Below are 12,920 nucleotides of genomic sequence, written 5' to 3' on the forward strand. Positions count from 1 at the left end.
ATGTCAGACACCTTTCTAGATTTATATCAAAAATCAAAAGTTTTCAAAGGACACATTGAAAATCCAGCATTAATGAGATACGGAGGCCACTAAAAAAGTAACAAGAAAAAAGAAAGAAAGGTTTTTTTTTTTTTTTTCCAATTTATTTATTTTCAGAAAAACAGTATTCATTATTTTTTCACCACACCCAGTGCTCCATCCAAGCTGTGCCCTCTATAATACCCACCACCTGGTACCCCAACCTCCCACCCCCCCGCCACTTCAAACCCCTCAGATTGTTTTTCAGAGTCCATAGGACATTGGGGAGGGTATGTGCTTTTGGGTAAAGAAAGAAAGGTTTTAATAGTAAATATGCATTCCTATAATTACTCAGAAAATAAGTAGTATAATTACTCAGAAAATAAGAAAAACCTGAAAAATATCTTCACTGGTCACACCAGCTTTATTTCTGGGTGTCTCTTTAATGTTAACACTGCTTTAAACTGAAGCTTATCTAGAGAATTATGTAAGATTTGGGAAAAATGTTGAATAATCTAGAAAAGCATTCAAACCTGAATTTATCAAGAGGAAGATGAAAGACTTGGAAAGTGTACTGAAGAATCTGAACCTTTAATAACAATAGCAAAAAAAAGAAAAATAGCAGGCTCATGACGTTAGGGAGGCAGATTTCAGAAGACTAATAATTAAAACTATTCAAATAGGCTACATTGTAGGAATGAAGTTCCTTAAATTGTAATTCCTTACAGTTTCAATGTCTTTTACACTAACTATTTCACTGTACTCTTAAAACTTTATTGAAGAAATAAAAAGCAGATTTTTTTTTTTTTTTTACTATTTCACAGATTAGAAAATGAGGACAAGAAAGTTCAGAGAGGCCATTACAGACTTACAGATGATATATTTCATGAAGGGCTAATATTCAAAGTGTATAAAGAACTCATACCAACTCAGCTCAATACAATTAAAAAATGGACAGAGGAGCTAATTAGACATTTTTCCAGGGAAGCCAAACAGTTGACCAACAAATACATGAAAAGTTCCTCAACATCACTACTCATCAAGGAAATGCAAATCAAAACTATAGTGAGATATTAACTCACACTTGTCAGAATGGCTATAACCTATGGGCAAGAAATATCAAGTGTTAATAGTGATGTGGAGAAATGGAACCCTTGTGCACTGGTGGTAAGAATCTAAATTGGTGCTGCCACTATGGAAAACATTATGGAAATTCCTGAAAAAAATATTTATTTATTTATTTTTTCTGAAAAAAATTTTTAACCTGCAGTGCAATATTGGTTTCTGGAGTAGAATTCAGTGATTCATTACTTACATGCAACACTCAGTGCTCACCGCAAGCCCCTTTCTTAATACCCCTCATCCATCTAGCCCATCTCCCACTTACCTCCCTCCATTAACCCTCACTTTGTTTTCGACCATTAACTGTCACTTATGACTTATTTCCCTGTCTTCTTTTCTTCTTCCTCCTTCCCATATGTTAACTCGCTTTCATTCTTAAATTTTACATATGAATGAGATGGTATGGTATTTATCTTTCTTTGACTTATTTTACTTAGTTTAAAACACTGTAGCTCCACACATGTTGTTGCAAATGGCAAGATTTCATTCTTTTTTGATGGCTGAATATTATTTCATTCTCTTCCTCCATATACATATAATGCACACACATTTATACATTTTATTTATATATGCATATATATATATATGTGTGTGTGTGTGTGTATGTGTGTATGACATACATATCACATCTTCTTTATCCATTCATTGTTCATACTGCTGCTGTAAACATCAAGGTGAATGTACTGCTTTGAATATGTATTTGTGTATTCTTTGAATAAACACCTAGTGTGTAATTGCTGAACCATACGATAGTTCTATTTCTAACTTCTCGAAGTTTCCTGAAAAACATTGAAAGTAGAATTACCATATGATCCAGCAATTTCACTTCTTGGTATGTCATGGCTGGCATGACAAATTGACCAGGAACATGAGGGTAAGAGGATGGTGAAAGGAAATTAAGAGACAAAGAGATGGGGCAGGAGGAGCACCAAGGAGGATGTCCAATAGTGCCAATTTTATTCAAGGCTGTGAGGCATTATATAGCTAACAGAAACAATCATAAGAAAGTATCTATTTTTAGCTGACTACTAAAGAGCTTGCAACATGCACAGAAAATCCTTCAAGTTTTCCGATTATCTATTTCCGAAGCACCAATAGCAGACCCTCTAGCGCCAGATGTGCTGACTTCAAGGCCACTCAAGACATAGTTTATGTAAGCACAGCACAGTTTTACAACGGTGTAGTCTATAGCCCATGCAAGGACAGCAAGGACCAGCCAAGAATTTCTGACCCCAACCAAATCATCTCTATCTGACTAGCAAACGTGTGGGAAGTCATGTAGTTGAGCACACAACACATAGCACAGACCCTTTCTCAGTGCTACTTGACTTTATCCGCCTAAGCCTTTTGTCAGGCTACTCAGCCTTTAAAGGAGGCACAAGTAGGGCCTGGTTTGGTCCTTGACTCAAGCCTTACAATGGTCTCCCACAGGGTATTTGTCCAGAGAAAATGAAAACACTTCTTCCAAAAAAGATATGCACTCTTATGTCCATCAATGTGTATTGACAATAGCCAGTGTATGAAAGCACTGTGTAAGTGTCCATCAGTAGATGAATGGACAAAGCAATTGTGTCCTGTGTACATAATGGAACAGTACTTGGTCATAAAAAAAAGAAATCCTTGCAATGTTTTGGCAAAATGGATGGACCTAGAGGGTATTATGTTATGTTAAAGAAATCAGACAGAGAAAGACAAATACCATATGATTTTATTTATATGTGGAATTTTAGAAACAAACTAAATAAACATACAAAACAGAAACAGACTCATAAATGCAGATAACAAACTGGGAATTCTCAGAGGGGAGGGATGTGGAGCAGTGGGTGACATGATGAAGGAGATTAAGAGGAACAAACTACCAGTTATAAAATAAATAATTCGCAGAGATGCAAAATACCACATAGGAAGTATAGTTGACAATAACATAACGGTGACAGATGATAACTAGACTTATGGTGAAATTTTTGTAGGAAATAAAAGGTAAATTTTGCTATGTTCCTACAATATAACACTAGACAGTAGTGAGAATTAAATGGACTAATACTACATATAACAATATGGCTAAATCTTACAAAAATAAGTTGAACAAAAGATGCCAGACACAAAAGAGTACACGCTGTATGATTCTCTTTATATATATTAAAAACAAAACAAAACAGGCAAAACTAATTTGTGCTACTAGGATAGGGAAAAGCAGTTACTCTTGAGAGGTTTAGTGACTGGGAAGGAGCACAAGGCTAGGTTTGAGAATGCTGGTAATGTTCTGCTTCTTGATCTGGGAGTTGTTTAGATAAATATGTTCCTTTTTTGAACACTCATTAAGATGTATGCTTTTCATTGCACATTTTTCTGTATGTATATTGTACATCAATTTGAGTCTCTTAAAAGTGGCATTCATTCAAAAAAAAAAATAAAAACAAAACAAGTGAACAAAGTCACTCCAGGCTCTCAAATCTCAAATTTCAAATACTGATTTTATTATTCGAATCCATGTTTTCTATTCACTACAATACAGTGGTTTTGAGCGAGTACAATAACTCATGCAATATGGCATAGTTTTGTATGAGCCCGTAACTGTACCCAAGAGGCAACAGAGTGGATTGAATGAGAGCACAGACTATAGAGTTAGTTGGTTGTCAGAACAAATTTCAGCTTTACCAGTTACTGGTATCATTCTCATTTGTAAAATGGTGTTAATAAATTTGCATGCCTTAAAAGATTGGTTGTGAAAATTTAGCAAGTTAAGGTATGGGAATTGCTTTAGAGTGTATAAGAACTCTGTATTAGTTAAAACAATCATCATCTTGTGAGATGGGAGGTACTAGATTCTGGATACTTGTTAGTTTCCTTATATAGCATCCAAATTGTTACTTTAGAAGACAAATTTACCTACTATAGTAGGTAATTCGATAGTAGTAATTCTAGAAATATAGGAATTTAGAGAGAAGTAAATTTGAAAATGGTGAGCACTTGAGTTCTCCTTTTGCTCTGATATTCTTTGTACAGTATTGTATTGTAGGTGTCAAATAGAAGTTATCTCCCATACTAGATGTGGCTTGATTTTTCTCTTTTCCCCTATAATCCAATCCCAAAGATTTCCACACTAGGTCTGAAGTGGAAGAAGTTGTGTGGGGAGTGGCAGGGTGTGAGGGGAGCTGATATATATGTTTTGGAATTCTAGCACTAGTTTTACAGGAAACATTTTCCTGAAATGTTCAGTCCTGTTTTTAATATATTCAGACTTGAGGTCTACTAAGGTAATGAAAATAAACTCATTTGCTTTTTTTTTTTTTTATAGAGCTGGAACTCTCAGATAAATAACTAAATTCACATATTTGAATTGTATACATATATTTATTTGTTTGTTTGCTTGTTTTCAGAGAGGGAGAGGGTTGGAGGGGCAGAGGGAATGAGAGAGAGAATCTTAAGTAGGCTCCAGCCTGGAACAAAGCTTGAAGTGCAGCTTGATCCCAGGACCCTGAGACCATAACCGAGGCCAAAACAAAGAGCCAGATGTTCAATCAACTAACTCACTCAGGCATTCCTGAATGGTACACATTAAACCAAGGAGATTGAATGCTTCTTTTTCTGCAGGTGATGGAGCAAAAGGAAGGTATAAGTTAACCACAACATAAATTAAGAAGGACTGTCAGTTCGTTAGGGTACAATGAAATGTAAAAAGATGGATGCATTATGTGTGTAATACTATTTTCTTTGTTTTTAAGTACATGGACTTTGCGATAGATCCTTAGTTTTATCTGGGCTACAAATTTATTTATTTCAATATTATTATTCAGTGATTAGACTGAATAGAATATTTTCACCCAATATAAGCTAGGACCCAGAGCCCATTTCCATATTTGTACTCTGAAATGCATGTGCACATTTTGAAATAGGTTTAGTTATCCACTGAGCAAGGAAAGTAAAGTTTTAATCAACATAGAAATAATTTCCTGTGAAATAATGACAATGGATGGATATATTGTACACAATATGGGCTCTCCTATTAGAGACATGTCTAACTATCTAATAGCTACAAACTGGAAGTCCATCAAGATGAATCAAGCAAAAAAAAAAAAAAAAAGTGGAAAAAGCTGAAAGAACAGAACAGAAAGTTCAATGTGGGGGGGGAGGTAAATGAGATTGATTTAATAATCACTTTGGTAGAGGAGATAAGATTTCTCTTCTACCTTCCCAGGGTCTCCTGCAGGAACTGACATAAAGCAGGTAAAGAAAAGAAAAACATACACATTTCTAGTAAATTTTACATGTAACTGAGACTTTACAAGAAAATTGAAGACCCCCAAAGAAGCAGTGAGAGCTGATCACTTACATACTAAGTTGGACAAAGAGTAGTGAATTGTGAAAACATGGTAGGCATGGAGATTTGAGCTACAGAAATCAATGGAGGAAGAACTAAGGAGATGAGGGTAGTTTTGTTGTTTGTTGGATCCCTCTCAGCCTTGACTCCCCATCTCTAGTTCTAAGAATGCCTCCCTTCCTTTCTTCTCGTTCAAGGTGGGTACCTTTCATGTAGGAGTTTTATCTCTTGCTTTCAGGAATTAAAAGAGGAGAAAAAAATCCAAGCATACCTCCTTCATCTGCTGTTTCTCAAGTGCCTTTAATTCAAAATATTAAACGTGTAAAAGTGGAGTACTTTGGGGTAAAAGGCCTAAACTTCTACACTTTCTATAGAAAACAGTGAAAGTGTTATCCAGGATGAAACCCATCATGTTAATAATAGTTAATAATTACAAACATTACCTTAGTTGCACTATATTATGGGGAATAAGCAATAGAAAGAATAATGGCAGAATGAAAAATGATGTATTTTTCACTTGAGAATGCATTTTCATAACTTTATTATTATTACTTACTTGGCAACTCAGAGGCTGGAATATGGTCACTAGCACTAATAATGAAGATAAAATTAGGTTTGCTTTATTTCTTTTTTAGAGATTTTATTTATTTATTTTAGAGATTGAGCACAGCAGGCAAAAGGGAAGACAGAGGGAGAGGGAGAAGAAGACTCTCCGCCAAGCAGGGGGCCTGATGTGGGGCTCTATCTCAGGACTCTGGGAACATCATCTGAGCCAAAAACAGAGGCTTAACTGACTGAGCCACCCAGATGCTGCAAATTAGGTTTGCTTTATGTGAAAATTAAAATGTGTTAATTTTATGGGTTTTTTTTTGTTGTTTGTTGTTTTTGTTGCTCATTTTGCCAATTTCAAAATAGAACAAAATTCATCAAAGATGATTGAATGTACAGCAATGAACAACTTCTGGAAGAAAATTGGTTTTAAAAATATTGATATGACACAGGCACCTGGGTGGCTCAGTGGGTTAAGCCTCTGCCTTTGGCTCCGGTCGTGATCCCAGAGTCCTGGGATCGAGCCTGCATCAGGCTCTCTGCTCAGCAGGGAGCCTACTTCCCCCCTCTCCCTCTGCCTCTCTGCCTACCTGTGATGTCTGTCTGTCAAATCAATAAACAAATAAAATCTTAAAAAAATATTGGTGTGGCAAATATTCTAATATTTGGCAATTGGATGGCTGTTAAGTTTTTCACTGTTCATTCAGAAAAGTGTATAAAACATTGGTAAGAAAAAAAAAAGACACTAGTAAGAAATTTATCATTATAAAAATTAGAGCTTACCTAAATGGAGTGTTTTGTTTTTCTGGTAATTATGAAATATTTGAACCAAAACTTTAAAAATAGAAACTTGTGGATATGAATTAGTTAGTTTTGGCTGTTTTTTAAAAGCCATCAATTTTACTTACATTACCTGTGCCAGGGGAAATGCTTGGAAGTAGAAATAATAGAAGTGAGATGGCTTCTCTTTGCCATAAATGAAGTTTCAGGTTTTATAGACCCTCTATAGGAAGGCTCTTCCATCATGCACAGGACAACTGAATATAGCTGTAGTGAGAATTCACTCTAGTTAGAGCCACTGCTGATCCTTCAGATTCTGCTGCTATTTTTCAGAATGCAGTTCATGCTCTTGGCCTCATATGGGGAAACAATCTAGTATCTGGATGAGGATATTGAAACACATGAACAGCTACACCATCTATAGCACTTTGGTTGTGGAGAAGTTGGATCTTAGAGATCTACAGTAGATGAGATGACAGAGCAAAAACCTGTGGTAAGTGGAAACACAAAGAAATTAGCAACGATGGACCAAGAATGAAGAAACTATTCAAAAGCATTCATCTGATCCACAATGTTTTTTTCTAAGGAGGCAGTTACGATTCTCATTAGAAAATATGACTTATTTTCATTTCAATATAAATACTTTTTCAAGCAATCCTATTTAAAATAATTTATGTAGATATTCTCACAGATGTTAAATTGATAATCTGATGTGTTTTTTTATCATGTCCCTGTTCCTTATTTTTGACCCTTGTTTGTTATTATTTTACTTGTAGTGTGTTATTATTACTATTAGTAGTGTTTTATTACTGTTATTAGTATTATTTTTCTCTGCTGAAGAATTAAGCATCCAAGAACTATCACTGAGTTTTTTCTCCCAAATTACCCTAAGATGACTTTTCTATTCTTATGAACATCTAAGAAATGAATTCTATAATCTTATCTAACATACATATCCACAAAGAGTTTTGCATTCATGAATGATTTCCTCATATCAAATCTAAATTGCTCCTGTTCCAAATTATACCCATTTCCTGTGGGTCACTGAAGGTAGATGTAATAGATGGTTGACATTTTCTATGTACTGACATTAAGCATAAAACTTGTTAAGAGAGCCATGTGATTGTGACAAGTGGAGCAGCATCATGAAAGAAAAAAAGAAAGTTCATTGATATTCTTTGGGTTAATACCAAATGACTTAAAAAAGATTCAAAAGAATTTTCTGAAATAAAACTTCAGTAAACTATTACAACTCTTATTGTCAGAAAATTATGATCAAAGACTCAATAGAGAGTGATTAGGTAATAGCTCATGGCACTATCCAGGCTTCGTGTATTCTTAAGGACTAGTATTTTAGTTTATTTCTCTTTTCATTCATTGACTTGGCAATCTTCTCTCCATACAAAGCATAACTCAGAAGGAAATCACTTATATTGCTATTTACACTTGTTATGAATTTTGAATTGCAGACCTTACAGATAAGTAAATATAGTAACTAGAATTAATTGAAACCATTTTGAGTTTATTCAAAAAACAGGTATAGAATTTGCCAAATTTCTTTTTTTTTTTAAAGACTTTATGTATTTATTTGAGGAGAGAGAGAGAGAGAAAGAGAACATGAGAGGGGAGAAGATCAGAGGGAGAAGCAGACTCCCTGTGGAGCGAGGAGCCTGATGTGGGACCAGGATCATGACTTGAGCTGAAAGCAATGGTTTATCCAACTGAGCCACCCAGGCACCCCAGAATTTGCCAAATTTCTGTGGATAAATATAAGTTGTGTAAGTATTCCTCACTGAATCCTTCCCCAAATGTTGTGGAGTAGATAGCAGTATTGTCCCATTTAATCTTTTAAGATAATGAAAAGAGAAGACTGTTTGAAGAAGTCAGGTCATAATGACTTAACGTATTTCCAACTACAAAAAAGAATGAAAAAGTTCTTACACACATCTGTAGAGTTTTAAATATTTCTAATAGGTTTGAGTTGACTATTTGGGGGTGATTTAAATATGCAAAAATAAAATTAGGAAGGAAAATATAATTCCCTAGGATTGAAAAATTACAAATAAACAAGTGTGGTAACATAACCACATCAGAATTAATTTCATATGATCTTAAACACTGAATGCTGGTTGTACATTTTTTGGAATAATCAGAGGATAAATAAATCTGCAATAAGCACTTATAACTGTGTTCAGTAGTTTAATTAGCTAAGTAATACTGGTATCATTTTGGAACTCTGAACATATTTCAGAGAATAATGAAAATATTTAATCTTTAGCAACCAAAGTATGCAGTGTGACAGAATTGATACAACTAAACATTTACAATTTTATAATGTTTAATATAAATTGGGAATATTTGTTTTTAAAAATAAATACCTTTTTATGCCCTTTGTTAGCTGAGTTAATTTAGGTGTCATCCCAGTCCAGTAGCAATAGACACAACTAGCATTTGAATTGTAGTGTTTAAATTCTATTCCACGTCTGAGGAAGAAAAACATGGAAGAAGACCTTGAGACTCTTCTTTGCCAGAAAGCAATGAAGATATCAGAAAATAATGAGCATTTGTAGACTTATGCCAAAGCAACCAAGAACCTACACTGAGGTCCTCAGTTCCAAAAGTGAGCCAATTAAGTATAAAAAAAAGAATTGTGAATATAATGCATAGACATACATTGAATATTTAAAGACCTGTGAGTTTAAAATAATAGTCATATATAAAAAGAGAAAGACACAATGACAGCTACAGGCCATTTATGCCATTTAACTAAAGCATGAATATTTTATTCTGAAAATAAGCTATTTAAGGGGAAAACTAGACTATGTCTAATTCATCATACACTTTGTGTGTAAATTGAATTTTAGCTTTGATGATAATATGTTCTTCTGTATAGAAGTTTTCCTTTAAATAAAGATAGAAAAATGATGGAAAGGAGAAAGAACTAAACCTTGTGCAGGTTTTTAAAAAATAATTGGCTCAGATAAAATTCTCAATGGATGAAATAATTAGATGGCTGGTTAATGGGGACAAGATGAACCTCTTGATCAAACTAAGTATGGTTATGAAAAGCTAAACGTTAACTGTCAGATAAATATGCTAACTTACATTGAATTTACTTATCCTTGAATTTTTACTTTTATAGCTTAATCATTTAACTCTAATATTGTTGAACAATTAAATACAAGTTATTATCTCTGAATTAATAGATGTCATAGAGTCAAAGTTCAAGGTAGGATTAAACACTGAGTCCTCAATTGAAGTGGATTCCAGGGAGAACATAAGATATCTATATAATTACTTAGAGACTGTATATTTGTTCCTGCATATAGGTAATCTTTGGCTATGTTACCCCACATTAATTTTAATCCTTTTCTTTGTCTGAAAATATTTTTGGCACAATTCTTTAAGCAATTTTTTCTTCACAAACTTACTTTATTTCTACTTATCATTTAAAATAAGATCATCCTTAGATGATAAAGGAAACATGAAAAACAATGTATTATTTCCTGAAATTGCTCCCCCCCCCATTTGCCACACAAATGTCACAGAGATTTGATACTAGGAGGGCCACATGCCAGTACCATCAACTATTTCCTACCTATAGTCTCTAAAACTAAGTCAAATTTACTCTGACTTTATGAGACAGCTACAGAAAGAATATTTTTCAAGAAGCACTTTTATTTTAAATGAATTCATAAATTTTTCATTTATCAAAGTTGTCATACATTTGTATGCAAATAATGTCTTCCTTTGATGTCTTACTTTCTGAGGGCAAAAAGGATATGTTTTGCTATAGGCATTTCATTTTCATATGGAACCGATATTAATATACTACATTACTCTTAAAGAATCCTTCTAGTTGAAGCAGGATTAAGTTAATCATCTTGCAAGCTTGCTCCCTCATATGCTACTGTGGTGTGTAAAAGCCTATTAAAAATAATTCTTACCAAGAAAGTTAATTTGAAATATGTATAGGAATTTTTTTAGAGGCCTAAAAGCTAAAATTTTGGAAAACATCTATTAATAGAGAAGATATTTAATGTGGAATATTTATGTTTCTAGATGTTATGGTAAGTGGTAAAGTTTATTTCACACATTAAGGAAAGGAAGAGATTTGGAACAATTTACATGATACATATATACAAAAATACACACAGATGCATATACACTCATTACAGTTTATGGTAGACAAATTACAATAATTCTAATTGAGTTTCCTCATATAAACTTATTTGCATTGCTCACAATTTATATTTATCTAAGCACACACACATTTATCTGTACGTATATATTCATATACATATATATATGAGATAAAAGTGAAATCTAGAGGAAGTTAATGAAATTAACATAAAAATATATTCCTGTAGGCAAGGAAGATATTATTTTAACCTGATGTCATCACAAATATTTATGGAGATCTCAAAGAAGAAAATGTACTTCAGGAATATTAGGCAGAACAAGGACAGTGGGATAAACTATTTTGAAAAGAGTAATTTTCCAAAGTTATTATTTAATTTTTATACTGATACAGAGAAAAAATCAAGACAAAATTGTGAAAGATGTGTATGTATATCTATATATCTATATCTATATGACAACTATTAGAATTCTAGAGCATGCCTTTCTCTTACATAACCTGCCTTTTCTAATTTGAATTTCTCCTGGTAAGGCTTTGAAATAAGTACCTGCCTTTATTCAACCAATAATGACATGGCTGCATTTTTACATTAGGATGCTGGAAATACAACAACTGGTTTAGAATAATAAAAGCCCATAGTTATAGAGAAGTGGGAAAATGAGAGAAATCATCAGACACCAGAAATAACAAGTACTATATTCAAAAAGAAGTAAATAACTACTGAAGTCAGAATTAAACTTGCAGTTTTCAGTCCATTCTAGTGGGCTAGATTTGATATTTATTGGACAATGCTTGTGCTTACTAATGTTGATGACAAAAGACAAAAATAGCTGTGGTTCATGTACAGCATGTGTCCATGCAAGTGGGAAGCGAAATTACAGAACTTTAGAACAAAGCTAGGACCAAAGTAGGTGTGCATTATCAGTGGGTAAACAAGAACCAACCCCAAATGAAACATAGAGTGGCCTGATTTCTTGCCTTAAGTTTAGTTCTGCTCTGGGCAGGAATAAACAAATATATCACTTGAGACTCTCTACCACAATTTTCCCATGAGTTTCAAACTGATTCACATTACTTCAGCATAAGTTTATATCCTCAGAAACAGAAAAAATGAGCTCAAAACAGCAGTTCCTGGATGATTGTGCTCTAAGCCTAGGCTTCCAGGAATTTCAAAGATCATTTGGTCACAAGAAAAAACACAAGAGAATATAATTTACCATGAGAAAACAACAGCAGTTTAAGAAATCAGACATAAATTATGGCAATATTAGAATTATACTGTATATTGCATATTTTTATTAAAAATTATAAAAATATAACATTTATGACTAAAAAGCAGGTTATCAAAATTGACCAGGCAGTTCTGGAAAGTACTAGCTAGACCTTTTAAAGTTAAATATGTATATTAAAGGTCCATATTAAAAATTATTAGATGATATTTACATCAAATTATATTTAGCCAAAGAAGGACTTCATTTACATGAAGTTAAATTTGTGTAAATTACCCACAACATCTCAGAAAGCCAAAGAAAAGAAGACTATAAGAGAAAGATTGAGACTTTCGAAATAGAAAAAAAGGTTTAATGTACTTTGAATCAGGGTTCCTAAAAGAGTATAACGAGATTTGTAAAAGCAGAAAAAGCTTAGAATTATCTACAATAGTAAAAGACACCAATTAATAAATTTAAAAATTTAAAAAAACTTTTATCCAAGAATGGTAAACACATTGAAATTATGTTCTTAAAATGAATATAAATATAACACTTTGAAACATGAACTGAGTTTATCACTACCTTGCATAGAGTAATTTCCACAAAATACAATTTGAGAAAAAGAAAACATACATAATAGATCACAGATAATTCTTAAAAACTGGCTGAAAACTCATGCTGAGTGAAAAAAATCCTTTTGAAAAAAACATACACTACATTTTTTTCATTTATATAAAGTTCTAGAAGAGTCAAAATTAACTGTTGATGAAAAAAGTAC

The sequence above is a fragment of the Neovison vison genome, chromosome 11, assembly GCF_020171115.1.
Source record: "Neovison vison isolate M4711 chromosome 11, ASM_NN_V1, whole genome shotgun sequence".
NCBI lineage: Eukaryota > Metazoa > Chordata > Mammalia > Carnivora > Mustelidae > Neogale > Neogale vison.